The 15497-nt window shown below is 32.2% G+C and overlaps 1 protein-coding gene across 1 annotated transcript in view; it reads left to right on the top strand.

Moving 5' to 3' along the window:
* Positions 1–1296: 1296 nt before the first annotated feature.
* LOC137640151 (leucine-rich repeat and immunoglobulin-like domain-containing nogo receptor-interacting protein 1) overlaps positions 1297–15497 on the top strand; it is a 140978-nt gene continuing 126777 nt past the window's right edge. Inside the window, exon 1 of the mRNA XM_068372653.1 lies at positions 1297–1322. The gene's annotated coding sequence lies outside the window, so the exon portion shown is untranslated. The remainder of the gene's footprint in view (positions 1323–15497) is intronic.

Below are 15497 nucleotides of genomic sequence, written 5' to 3'. Positions count from 1 at the left end.
TTCATCTGCCATCTATGTTATTGTTCGTTACGACACAGACCTTCAGAAATGGATTCAATGTTCAGAATAGAAATAAGGAGAGAGAGAGAGAGAGAGAGAGAGAGAGAGAGAGAGAGAGAGAGAGATGGGGGGTCGACCGATATGCTTCCCCAAAACCACCCATCCTTAGCTCACAAGGATGATGAAGTTGTAGCGACCAAAGGAACTAAATAGTTTGAGCAGGACTCTAACCCCAGTCTGACAATCTCCATGCAAGGACGTTTCTACCAAGCCACCAAAACCTCTGAATCGTTAATCGTTATTAAGGATATAGAATAGTTCTTGTTTACATTTGATGCTGTGGTAATTAGGGCCAATAAAGAGAAATATCAGAAACTAGGAAAATTATATCATTTGCAAGAGGAGAAAAAGAGTAAATGTGAACAAGAGTCAGCTTATGAGAGTAAATGAAATCTAGAGAAATGGATCAATAAATGCGAAATTTGTTATTTGATAAATGAAAGTGGTTCATATATGTAAGTATTTAAGAGTAAAATGTGAACAACATTAGAAAGAGAGAAACGATGAATCTCGCAAAATAATAGTAAGATACTGTGGAAACAAAGGGGAAAATGTACGAGGAGATAATTGAACCAACTGTTCTTTATGAGAATAAATTGAGAATGTTAATTGTAAGGAAAAAGTTGAAGCTGTTAGAAGGAAAAACTTGTAGTTTGTTTATTTCCTTTCCTCACTGGGCTATTTTTTTCTTGGAGCCCGGGGCTTACAGAGTCCCGCTCTTCCAACTAGGGTTGTAGCTTTGCTACTAATAATGATATAATAAAATATGGTGATACATAGAAGTTGTAGTCAGAAGGTTAACACGATGAAAGAATTTAATAAAATATTTCGAGGTACTCTGGTCTTACAAAAAATAAAAATGGAAAGAAATTGTATGATTTAAAGTTTTAAGGTGAGTAGAGTGATAGAAAGGCGTGGAAAGAGGTCGATAGATGTCAAGAAGTATGCATTCGAAGGATAAGACCTTAAAATCAAGGCAGCAAGAAAGTGCGCATAAAATAAGGTTAAATTCCAATGCGACTGATGCAGCGGTTGAATGAACACTGGCAATGACTTTCTTTACCTTTTATCAAAACCTATCCATCCCTCTATCTAGGGAAATGACTTGATAATAAAAAAAATCTAATTTCATGAATACATGTACTCTAATCATATTACACATGCATATCAATTAGTGTTTTGTGTATTGAAATTTAGTGTTTAAAGAAAAATTTGACTTTTTTTTTTTTCTTTTGCAGATCCTCTTCACATTATAGCCTCAAGTAAGTAACCTCTGTTTACCAGTTTAATTGTCTTAGATTCTTAATTCTGCTCTCGAGTATCATCCCTACAAAAAATTTAGTTTTCATCATTATGTATTGTTTGCAATTATATCTATAGTCAATTTCTTTTAATGAGGTGCTTTTGCACCGACTCGCAGGGGTGCCCTTTTAGCTCGGAAAAGTTTCCTGCTATCTGATTGGTTAGAATTATCTTGTCCAACCAATCAGCGATCAGAAAACTTTTCGGAACTAAAAGGGCTCCCCTGCGAGTCGGTGCAAACCTGCCTCACTAAAAAAATTGACTGTACAGTAGTTCCCATTACTGGGTTACATGCTCAGTGCTGTGTTTCTTCAGTATGAAGGTAACACCCATACAGTAAATGTAGTCAATCCCCACAGTTCATAAAAAAAGTTCATTATTTTTCTTGAAGTTTTGCTTGTGCACAGGCATCTTATTTAAGGAAGTTATCAAGGCGCTGCTTGATATGTTATGATATTCAGCGTTACAAGAATCCTTCGGATGAATGTTCATCCAGACTGATGAAAAGGGTTATCAATTAACGTCAATAAAAAGGAGTAACGAGAAATTTTAATAAAAATTTCGGGCTTGGTGCTCAAAATGACAGTGGAAATCTTATAGAAAAATGTTAGAGGTTTTTAATCAGTCTGATAATTATACCGTTAATCCTCAAAGCAGATAAGTTTTACTATAGAGTGCAGTACGTCCAAAAGTGACATTGTGTAGATACTGAAATGTTGAATGCTTTCGAACGAACATGATAAAATGACTGGGGAGGTCCTGTAAAGAGTAGGGTTCCCCTGCTGTATCGGACCAGAAAAACAGCCCTTAAAGTAAAGTAAAGTAAAATAAGTAAAGTGAATGCATTTATTATTATTATTATTATTATTATTATTATTATTATTATTGTTGTTGTTGTTGTTGTTGTTGTTATTATTAGTCAAGCTACAGCCCTAGTTGGAAAAGCAAGATGTTATAAGCCCAAGGGCTTCAACAGGGAAAAATAGCCCAGTGATGAAAGGAAATAAGGAAATAAATAAATGATGAGAATAAATTAACAATATATCATTCTAATAACAGTAACAGCGTCAAAACAGATATGTCCTATATAAACTATTAACAATGTCAAAAACAGATGTCATATATAAACAATAAAAAGACTCATATCAGCCTGGTCAACATAAAAACATTCGCTCCTACTTTGAACTTTTGAACTGGAATAGGATGGAGAAAAGTCCGTTGTACCGTAGATATTAAATTATTAATCTATAGCTTTTGATAATGTTAGCGTGGGCGATTATAATTATAGCATTCCGGGGGCACCTGCTTTCTTGTACGTATTATATAATATTTATTACATTTTATTTACATTCGTATTTAATTTGATTGAAGGTAGGTAAACTTGCTGATCTAACATTTTATCATACTGTTAAAAAGAATAATTAAAAACGGTAAAAACCCTGAAATAAATATCGCCAGTCATTTACCGTTTTAAAAAAAAATATTGACGTTAAGGAGTGATATTACGGTCACCAACCCGTAAAAGATAATAACAAAGTAGGGTAAAAATTACGGTCGCCTGTATTTTACTGAAATACGGCTGAGAACATTTTTACTGAGAATTTCCGATTGAAACTTTTTTTTTTTTTTTTTTTTTTTTTACACGTGTGTAGACCACGATAATTTTATGAGAGAGAGAGAGAGAGAGAGAGAGAGAGAGAGAGAGAGAGAGAGAGAGAGAGCCTTATTTTATGTTTGGGTTCCCCCAGGTCCCTCAGTGTGAGGCACCTCGTATATCCACCAGAGAGTTGCTAATGCATCTTCCGGTGTATTTTTGCATCTTCCAGTCTTGGATGGTCTGGGATGCATCTTTGGTATTTATCGAGCTTATTCTTAAACACATCTACGCTCACTCCTGATATGTGTCTTAGATGAGCTGGCAGCACATTAAATAGTCGCTGCATTATCGATGCTGGTGCGTAGTGGATTAATGTCCTGTGCGCCTTCCTTAGTTTTCCTGGTATATTTTTTGGCATTATTAATTTACCTGGGCTTGCTCTTTCTGATATTTTTAGCTCCATGATGTTTTCAGTAATTCCTTCTATTTGCTTCCATGCTTGTATTATCATGTAGCGTTCTCTTCTCCTTTCTAGACTATAGTTGCAGTCTTTCCCTGTAGTCAAGGTCCTTAACTTCTTCTATTCTAGCAGTAAAGGACCTTTGTACACTCTCTATTTGTGCTATATCCTTTTGGAAGTGTGGGTACCATATCACATTGCAGTACTCGAGTGTATTACGTACATAAGTTTTGTAAAGCATAATCATGTGTTTAGCTTTTCTTGTTTTAAAGTGTCTGAATAACATTCCCATTTTTGCTTTACATATAGCCAACAGTGTTGCTATTTGGTCGTTGCATAACATATTCCTATTTAACATTACACCAAGGTCTTTAATTGCTTCCTTGTTTGTGATTGTCTCGTTATTAGGTCCCTTGTATGCATACACCATTCCTTCTCTGTTTCCATAATTTATTGATTCGAATTTATCGGAGTTAAATACCATCCTATTTATCTCTGCCCTTTCATATATTTTGTTTAGATCTCTTTGTAGTGAGTTCCTGTCTTCATCACAAGTAATTTCTCTACTTATTCTTGTCTCATCGGCGAAACTTCTCACTACGGAGTTCTCAACATCACAGTCTATGTCTGAGATCATAATAACAAACAGCAGTGCAGCTAATACCGTACCTTGTGGCACGCCAGATATTACCTGAGCTTCATCTGATTTCTCGTCATTTACAACTACTATCTGTTTTCTGTTTTGCAGGAATTCTTTTACCCATTTTCCTATCTTTCCCACAATATTATGCTTTCTCATTTTTTTTCTCTTAATATATTATGGTCTACCTTGTCAAATGCTTTTGCAAAACCTAGATAGATCACATCTGTGTGTTTTTCATTTATCATATTTTTTTATATGTTTTCATAGTGTGCGATGAGTTGTGTTTGTGTACTTTTTCCGGGTACAAAACCGTGTTGACCTATATTAAACAAATTATTTTTAACCAAATGATTCATTATTTTCTTTTTTATTACCCTCTCATACACTTTCATAATATGTGATGTTAGACTAACAGGTCTATAATTGCTTGCCTTTAGTCTTGATCCACTTTTGAAGATAGGTGTTATATAAGCTAATTTATGTTTAACACATATCTCGCTCATATCTACACTTTGTCTTAGCAGTATTGCAAGCGGCTTCGCGATAGTGTTTGCAGTTTTTTTTTAAACAAAAATGCTGGAACTCCATCTGGTCCGGCTGCTGATTCATTTTTAATTTCGTTTATAGCCTTGACAATATCTGCTTCATTAATATCTATATCCGTTAGATATTCAACATTTTCATCTCTCATTTCTGTTTCATTATTCTCATTCGCAATTCTTGGCGTGAAATCACTCTTATATTTTTCTGCTAATATGTTGCATATTTCCTTTTTTCATTCGTTAGCCGTTCTTCAATTCTTAGAGGGCTTATTTCTAATCTCCCTTTGATCATCTTTTTTGCATAGGAGTAAAGTACTTTGGGTTTTTTTTTTTTTTTTTTTTTTTATATTTTGAAGTGTCCTTTCTTCTAAGTCCCTTTTTTCATTTTCTTTCGACTGTATAATCTTTTGTTCTGCATTTTCTATCTTACATTTTATTTCCATCATTTTCCACCAATTTTTTTGTTTTGCAAGAGAGAGAGAGAGAGAGAGAGAGAGAGAGAGAGAGAGAGAGAGGGGGGGGGGGTTGCACATCAAATAGTCTGTACTCATCTCCCATCTTGTCACTCATCAGGGGAAGAAGACTAGAAACGGCCGGGCTAATTCTGAACGTCTGTTTACAACTATGATGAGGGAATTGCCTCTCTCTCTCTCTCTCTCTCTCTCTCTCTCTCTCTCTCTTATTCAGTATTTATAAATCTTTATCATTCATATCATCTGTTTAGACCCCGTGAGCCCAGTGTAAACATCGTTTTACCGGCCAAGCCATTTCTTCCTTGAAATCGTAAAGTTGAGTCATATCTGTGATTTCCTCTCTGTTACTGAGATCTTAAGGGATTTTCCCGTTGTTTATTGGTGATACTGTCTTACGGGGCAAGTGCATTTGGTCTTCGCATTTTAACATTGATTCATTTTGTTTCCTTTCTCCAGTTGATGTATGTGTGTTTTTCGATATTCAATCCCTGCATTATAAAGAAAATATGATTAAATGAAACGTATGCAGAGAATGATATGATCAATAGAAAAGTGTGTGGGAAATTAAAAAAAAATAGAATAAAATTAAACGTATTTAAATAATAATATGGTTAATAGGAAAGTGTTTGAGAATTTAGAAAGAAAGTAGAAAATTAAACGTATGCAAAGAATGGTTTGGTCAATAGAACAGTGTTTGGGAAATTGAAAAACAAATCGAATAAAATCAAAGGTATGCAAAGAATGGTTTGGTCAATAAAAGTGGGAAATTTAAAAAAAAATAATAATGAAATTTAACATATGCCGAGATTGATATGGTTAATAGAACGGTGTTTGGGAAATTAAAAAAGAAAGAATAGAATGATGTTAAACGTATACATAAAATGCTTTGGTCAAGAAAAGTGTTTGGGAAATTTAAAAAGAATAATAATGAAATTAACCTATGCAAAAAATGATATGGTCAAATTAAACGCATGCAAAGAAGGCTTTGGTCGATAAAAGTGTTTGGATAATTCAAAAAATAATAATGAAATTAGACGTATGCAAAGAATGATATGGTCAATAGAAGAGTGTTTGGGAAGTTTTAAATTAAATCTAAATCCAACAAGAATTTTATCAGTGGAGCAAAGGTATACTGTAATGAATGAAAGATCACGCCTGGCTAAAGCTTTTCGTAAAGAATCCAGATTAGGCGTTGCTTGCTCAAGAGAGGAAGGACAGTTGTAATATATTGATAATATAAGATAAAAAGTGATGTCTCAAAAAATAAATGCATGGGAGACTGGAGTTGAAGAAAAAATACTGGAAAGTTGTTCATGTTGATATTTACATTCATGTTATTTCAGTTATGTTATTTTAGTATTATATAGGGACAGTCATGTTATTTCAGTATTATATAGGTAGGTCATGTTATTTCAATATTATATAGGGACAGTCATGTTATTTCAGTATTATATAGGTAGGTCATGTTATTTCAATATTATATAGGGACAGTCATGCTATTTCAGTATTATATAGGATTTTGTATAGGTGGAAATGTACTTTTTTTCTATTATAAGAGTTGGATTTTATTATAAAGTTAAGAAAAAGATCTGGATTTGATATCACAAATAAGTCAGGAGGATTTGATAACGAGGGTAATATAATTAATAGGTTCATAAATTTATCGGCTGTTGAAAAAAATACAAATTAAGTATGTCGTATCTTTCATCATTCGTTTTCTTACTCCGTTTTTTTTTTTTTTTTTTTTTTTTACTATCATACTGACTCAGCCTTTCATTTCTGTCTGCCGTTTCTTGTTTGAATTTTCTTGGATTATTGGACCTTAAGGGCGCTTAAAATTCTTGAATTCAAATTTTTGTCAAACTTTGACTTATACATTGAAACCGATCCATCCCTTTCTCTCAACAGCCATTATGGTAAGTCTTGCAAAAATGAATGAGATGTAACCCATCTTTTATTCATCTAGTTATTTATTCATGACTGTATTTTAAAACTTTCGAAATTTCGATATCCGCCATTTATTATTTATAAAGATTCATGATCGATTCTTCACATATTTTTGTTTAAATAAAGTATTAAAAAGGTCCAAAATAAAACAGGATTTTGTGTGTGTGTGTGTGTGTGTGTGTGTGTATTCAAGGTCAGCTATTACATATTTATATTTCCTTCATTCGTTTTACCACTTTCCTGTAGTTTTTACTCATCTGGAATACATATAATTTTTTCATCAGAACACCCTGAAGGTGACTTACCATATTGTATTATATCCCATAAATTCATGGAGAAACATGAAGCAATGAATGGGTAAAACAGATATTGAAAGGAGAGAATGGTAATCTAAGTTTTGCAGGATTATTGTTTGCTATTAGGCATTTTAAAAAGGTTACACTTTAGTGCGAAGGCCTAATGGTGTTGGCCACTTTTCAAAACTGGCCCGTCCGGAATGGTGAATTTGAGATACTTTCGTCTGAGCGCTTACTGCAAACCAACCTAGTATGGGTGGCTCTAACTAGTAAAGCTCTGCTGACTATGGCGATATGCAAACCCTTTCAACACGTAAAGCTGTTCCCACTCTTGAAAAGAGTAATGAATTAGAGTTCCTGTATATGTGCATGTATGTTTTTGTTTCTGGTTATATATATATATATATATATATATATATATATATATATATATATATATATACTGTATATATATATATATATATATATATATATATATATATATATATATATATTTATATATATATGTGTGTGTGTGTGTACATACATACATACATGCATATTTACATGCAATAGAGATGTATGTATAGTATGTTTGTATGTGCGTGTATATATATATATATATATATATATATATATATATATATATATATATATATATATATATATATATATAACGTGTGTGTGCGTGCGCAATTACGATTTTGTACTTTTATACGCATGTGTTAGTACAAAATAAAGATACATTCCCTTCATGTGTCAAGGGTAGGCCTTCTCAGGGGCTACTACAGGAAGGTAAAAGCCTAACTATATCTTCGTGGTGTTGCTCTGTGGTTTGGGAGGAAAAGGGCGGGGCGGGACCTGTTAGGTGTTACACCCCCCTACTCCCCTCTTCCCTCTTCCCTCTCCCCCCCCCTCCGAATCCTCTCAGAGGCATCCCCAGGGAGGAGGCTAATGGTTGACTGGATTTGTAAAGCCTCTAAAAACAACAACGAAATGTTTACCAGGGTGTGAAAAAAATTACCAAGGCCTCAGAGAGAGAGAGAGAGAGAGAGAGAGAGAGAGAGAGAGAGTGATCTGCCCCTCATGTATTTGCGTAAGTTAGTGATAAGATTACATTTTCCCTTTAAAAGTAAATTACATGATTGTGATATTAGTGTGAATGGTATTGATATTAAAGGCTAGATCGTGGTATCTGTCATGTGGGTATTCAATAACTTTGAGTGAAGGGATATAAGAAATTAGAGAAATGAAAAGGATATTAGAAATTAGAGAAATTAAAAGATTATTAGAAATTAGAGAAATGAAAAGGATATATATAAGAAATTAGAGAAATGAAAAGGATATAAGAAATTAGAGAAATGAAAAGGATATTAGAAATTAGAGAAATGAAAAGGATATTAGAAATTAGAGAAATGAAAAGGATATTAGGAATTAGAGAAATGAAAAGGATATTAGAAATTAGAGAAATTAAAAGATTATTAGAAATTAGAGAAATGAAAAGGATATATATAAGAAATTAGAGAAATGAAAAGGATATTAGAAATTAGAGAAATGAAAAGGATATTAGAAATTAGAGAAATGAAATAAGACGCAAGTCCAAAGTTATATAATGGGCCATGACTGGTGTATAGGGTGTCTAATGTTTTAAAATATTAGAATATTGACTGAGGACTTCCTCTATTAACGTCCTTATTTCCCATTTGTATGGGGTAAGCACGGTTGCCTTCTTTTTAAAGGACTTTTGCTTTTGCTTTTGGGTAGACCGTAGTCCCGGTCGGCTGCCCTGCCTGACATTGCTTAGACCTCGGTTGCGTATGTTCATGTGTTGTACCAGTCACCAGCGTCCTTCCTCCCAGCAGCGAGGAGTCCTGGCGCGGTTAGGTCGACAGTTCGAGACGTGTGAGGTGTCTATTGTCTTTTTTAGGTGTTGGAGTGGCTTGGTTTGTGTGTGTATTAGTCTGTAAATATTGATTGAGGACAGTGAAGATAAATTGCAGAAATTTGTGTTGGAGTTTGAAATAGGGGCGATTGGGGATTTTTTTTTTTTTATCTATCAGGATTATGGTTAGAACGACAAATATAAACAAATATTATTGTTATAGGTTGTCAAAGAATATAAAAAGTTGATTTGCTTATTTATTTGGAAGTAAATAACTATTAAAGGATAGTACGATGACAAAAAGTGAAGCAAGAAGGGTAGGTAAGTGTTTGGAAAACTTTGGGAAAATATTAGCAGTTTCTATCGAAATATATGTATGAAGGGATTGTTATGCTATCTTGCCTTCATGGAAATTAAGTGTGGATCTTGAAAACAATAAGAAAATGAGTTTAAACTGTTACCAAGAACTATTTGTATAGTATATGTGTTGTAAGAAAAAAGGGCTAGTGCTAGAGATGTAGAGCTATGTAAAGTAGGTTAGCATAGGTCAAATGACAGATTAGAACGTTTGGGTAAGGGGACAAGGGGCGGGAGAAAAAGATTATATTTAAGATAGGTTAGAAGAAAGCAGAGGAAAAAAAATGGGTAGACTAAAGGAGAGGAAGGCCTAAAAAGTGCCTGTCACATGCAACTGAGAGGTATTGAAAAGGTCGATTTGATAGCGACAAATTGCGAAAGTTCATGGAAGAGACTTCATGGAACTGCGCATGCGCGGATTTTTGACAGTTGCTAATTAGCCTCTCTTGTGACTAGATGAAGCACCAATTGCTGTACAAGTTTTCTGCATAAGCCTTAATCCATGGTTCGACAATTAAGGTATATTGAAGAATTGATTATATATATATATATATATATATATATATATGTATATATATATATATGTATATATAAGTATATATATATATGTATATATATAAATATATATATATATATATATATATATATATATATATATAATTGCATATATATATGCATATAGATGATGAATGGTGAAGTATTGATTTAAAAGCTCAAGACAGAGACGACTGGCGAAATCTTTCCGAGTCCCTTTGCGTCAATAGGCGTTGGAGGAGATGATTATGATGATTATGATGATATATGTACAGGTATATATATGTATATATATATATATATATATATATATATGAATTATATATGTATATATATATATATATATATGAATTATACATGTATATATATATATATATATATATATATATATATATATACATACATGCACATACATATACAAGAGTGCACGTATTTATGAATGTATGGATGTTTATGTGTTTGTGGAATAGAACACTTAAGTTAGATGGGAATCCATCATGTTGGTTGTCTGCTAATCTAACCAGATTAAAAATTACTTTTCTTAGCCTAGCTTAACCTGACTCAACTTAACCTATCTTAACTAGAGGATATTCCAGTTGTATTTATTCTATCTGAAATGCATTCAAGGGTATTCGAATATTAATTCTTAGGACATTAGTTCTTAAAAGCCGACTTTTTCAAATCAGAAAGATATTTTTAAATTTTTTCATTGTAAAAAAAGATTTTTAAATTCTCTCATTGTAAAAAAAAGATATTTTTAGATTCTCTCTTTGTAAAAAAAAGATATTTTCAAATTCTTTCATTGTAAAAAAAAGATAATTTCAATTTGTCTCATTGTTTAAAAAAATATTTTCAAATTCTCTCCTTGTAAAAAAAAATATATCTTCAAATTCTCTCATTATAAAAAAAAATATTTTCAAATTCTCTCATTGAAAAAAAAAGATTTTCAAATTCACTCATTGTAAAAGAAAAATATATTTTCAAATGCTTTCATTGTAAAAAAGATGCCAGGATCCCAGAAAACTCCTAATCGATCAATCAATCATTGTAAAAATAGAAGTTAATCCGTGGACATATTTAAGTTTCGGAGTTTACGAAATTTTGTCATTCAATCCGAATATCTTTTTTAAGATACCGGCCAACAAAGAAACAAAGAGTTAATTCAATACTGTATAGTTATTTAATCTAACAAGTAGTTGTGATGTAGAGTGATCATGTTTAATTATTCTTTTGAAATAAAAAAAAAAACTTGATTTGTAGATGTCATGAATAAATGAGAATGTTGTTTATACCAGCATTCCACTCAGTCGACCTATACTAATTTTTTTTTAATGATGCGCATTTGCACCGACTCGCAGGGGGTGCCCTTTTAGCTCAGAAAAGTTTCCTAATCGCTGATTGGTTGGACTAAATAATTCTAAACAATCAGGTACTTGGAAACCTTTCTGAGTCAGGGCAAATGTGCCTCACTTAAAAAAAAAAAAAAAAAAAAAAAAAAAAGTTAAAATCAAAAGTTTGAGAGATTGGCAGGTGCCATTTATAATGCAATGCGTTTTATTGAGATGAGGCAACACACTGGGGTCTTGCTTATGTAAAATTAAGCTGGAATAGAAGTTTGATTGAATATCAAGTGTAGAAGCAATGATGTAATGAACACTGCGATTATATTATTATTATTATTATTATTGTTGTTGTTGTTGTTATTATTATTATTATTATTATTATTATTATTATTATTATTATTATTATTATTATTATTATTATTAGTAGTAGTAGTAGTAGTAGTAGTAGTAGTAGTAGTAGTAGTAGTAGTAGTAGTAGTAGCATCAGCTAATCTACAAGCCTTGTTGAAAAGCAGGATGCTAGAAGCCCGAGGGCTCCAATAAGGAAAAAATAACCCAGTGAGGAAAGGTAATAAGAAATAAATAAACTACAAGAAAAGTAATAAAAAATTAAATTAAAATAATTTAAGAACACTAACATCAAAATAGATCTTTCAAATGTGAACTATAAAAACTTGAAAAAAGCAAAAAAATAAGAGAAATAAGATAGAACAGCTTTCTTTGATTTACGTTTCCCCCAATGCACAATGGTTTTACATATAGTAGGTTTCAACTTTACTGTAGAGCTGTCGTCAATAAACCAGTCAACCATATGTATTTAATAATCAGTATTTCAGTTATCTTTATTTCCTTCAATCGAACAGGTTTTGTAAGGTGGTGGATTTCAAATGATTGTGGTAAAAGCGATTTTGAACTTGAAAGTTGGGAGAATAGCTCGAATTCTTAGTTTCTTTACGAAATTACTTTCAAATTCTGTCAGTGCACGGAGGCTTATTAACCAACAGAGCAAATGGTATCACTCTCTAAAATTAAAAACAAATGTACAAGAGAAAATAGCAGAAAGCCATTAATGATTAAAAGTGACATTTAATTTCGTGATAAGAAACTTCTCCACAGCATCCCACTCCAACAAAGTGTCATGAGACTGACGTCATCGGCCTTCCCACCTAAGATAATATATTAACGAGCTTCCAAAAGTCTCTCAATGTTGAGGTATTGCGTTTTGTTACGCAGAAGCGGCGTTACTCGGTTTTCTTTTCGCTGTCGTGTTAAAGTAACTGCGTGAATTAAGGGGTTTGATCGCAAAAAATAATGTTCAACTGGGTATTGTTCTGATTGAATTGTGGTTAGACTTTTGGTGTTTGGCGTCATTGCCAACTTGTTCGGGTAAATGTAACTTGTTGCTTGTTGTCCATGTAATGTTGAAATCAATACACACACACAATATATCTCTCTCTCTCTCTCTCTCTCTCTCTCTCTCTCTCTCTCTCTCTCTCTCTCTCTCTCTCTCTCTCTCTCTCTCTCTCTCTCTATATATATATATATATATATGTGTGTGTGTGTGTGTATATATATATACACACATATATATATATACATATATATATATATATATATATATATATATATATATATATATATATATATATATATATATATATATATAATATAATATCCATCGGAAAAAGATCCTTATATACTTGCCACGCTGCGGATGTTTGAAAGGCGACAAATTCCAGGGACGTGGATATTGAAGCCTTACACTCTCTATCATTATTACCTCCGCCAACGAAGTAGGGAGGAGGTTATGTGTTTGTCCCTGTTTGTCTTTGAACACCTTCCTGGCCACAATTTTATTCATAGAGTGATGAAACTTTCAGGGATTAATTCTGGCATCATAAGGCTCAATCTATGTAGTATTCTGAATGTTTTATTCCAGCTGTGACCAGATTGTAGAATGATCTTCCTATTCTGGTCGTTGAATCGGTGGAACCTAGTTCAAACTTGTTGCCAAAGCTCTTGTGTTGGAAAGGTTGACATAGGTCTCATTTTAAGTTTTTTTATATGACTTGGGTATTTAACGTTGTAATTGATCCTAATATATTTTGACATTTTATTTCTCATTTAAAGTTTATTTTTTGACTTCTGTATTTCCATTCCGCACTGAGCTCCTTTCTCTGTTGAAGCCCATTGGGCCAAGTAACCTTCAACTTTTCCAAATAGGGTTGTAGCTTGGCTGCCAGTAATAATAATAATAATAATAATAATAATAATAATAATAATAATAATAATCTACCGTGAAGCTTTGGAACTTTATTCTTGTTTTTGTTTTCCCTGGCGCATTTTCTTATTTCTATAGGACTGCGGTATAAAACTACAATTGGGCTGCTTGCCCCAATTTCCTATATATCAAAATATCGTTGAAATAACTGGTTTCGAACAGTCAGTGTTGTTACGTTGTCTAAAGATTTATTGTTAATCTTTTGATCTTAATTGTTTGCAATAGATTGAAAAGCTTTCTTTATAAATATTTTATTTGTAGTTACTAAGATTTTTCATTATTATTTAAGCATTATTAATTAGAGTTGCTCTGTGTTTTCCTGTTTCATCACTGCTCTTTTATCATTTGGCGACTGTCAGAATAAGCTTAAAATCATTCCTCAGCTCAGAGATCTGGCTGTGAAGAGAAATGGAAGAGAAAGAGAAGGGTTCTAACATGAAAAGAAATAGAAGAGAAAGGAAAAGGGTCTAACATGAAAAGAAATAGAGGAGAAAGGAAAAGTTCAATATAAAAAGAGATAGAAGAGAAAGGAAAAGTTCAAACATGAAAAGAAATAGAAGAGAAAGGAAAAGGTTTTAAAATGAAAAGAAATAGAAGAGAAAGGAAAAGGTTCTAACATGAAAAGAAATAGAAACGAAATGGAAAGGTTTTAAAATGAAAAGAAATAGAAGCGAAAGGAAAGAGCTCTAACATGAAAAGAAATAGAAGAGAAAGGAAAAGGTTCTAACATGAAAAGAAATAGAAGAGAAAGGAAAAGGTTCTAACATGAAAAGAAATAGAAGAGAAAGGAAAAGGTTCTAACATGAAAAGAAATAGAAGAGAAAGGAAAAGTTCAAACATGAAAAGAAATAGAAGAGAAAGGAAAAGGTTTTAAAATGAAAAGAAATAGAAGAGAAAGGAAAAGGTTCTAACATGAAAACAAATAGAAGAGAAAGGAAAGAGCTCTAACATGAAAAGAAATAGAAGAGAAAGGAAAAGGTTCTAACATGAAAAGAAATAGAAGCGAAAGGAAAGAGCTCTAACATGAAAAGAAATAGAAGAGAAAGGAAAATGTTTTAACATCGACGGAAGCGATAAACCCAATTCTTGAAAGAGCCCAAATAGAATCAGAAATATACCGTAAATAAAATCGCCTTTATTCTGCTTCCAATCGCATATATTGATGTTTTCAGTCACTATTATCAATTATTTTATAGTCAGAAGGGAGGTTTGTTCCTGACATTTAATTATTAATTTTCCCCTTCATTTTGTCTTTAGTCAAAATGATCTATTGTGGCTCCAAATTTTTTTAATAATCCTTCAAAAAAAAAAAAAAAAAAAAAAAAAACCTTTCATATGTTTTAAAGACTACTAATTGATGTCTGTTTTCTACAATAGTATTTTTGAATTATATTCTGTTTCAAGTGTTTTCTTATGTATAACAAAGCTTAATTTTTTTTTAATAATCCTTCAAAAAAAAAAATACCTTTCATATGTTTTAAAGACTACTAATTGGTGTTTGTTTTCTACAATAGTATTTTTTAATAATATTCTGTTTCAAGTGTTTTCACATATATAACAAAGCTTTTATAATTCACACGATGTATAAAGGAAAAAAAAATAAATGAACGAAATGAAAGAAAAATTCTATAAGGTTTTTCTTAGTCTTTAGTCTTAACATCTTTGTTAACCTAATCTCAGACTTTACGTCCTTGAAGATTTATGACAATACTCTGCGTCTGTGCCCATGCATTTAAATATATGCTAAAATCTATGATTGAATTAACATGTTTGTGCGTGCGCGCGTGCGTGCGTTGGGAGA

The sequence above is a fragment of the Palaemon carinicauda genome, chromosome 4, assembly GCF_036898095.1.
Source record: "Palaemon carinicauda isolate YSFRI2023 chromosome 4, ASM3689809v2, whole genome shotgun sequence".
Lineage (NCBI taxonomy): Eukaryota > Metazoa > Arthropoda > Malacostraca > Decapoda > Palaemonidae > Palaemon > Palaemon carinicauda.
This window is presented reverse-complemented; position numbering and strand designations above follow the sequence as displayed.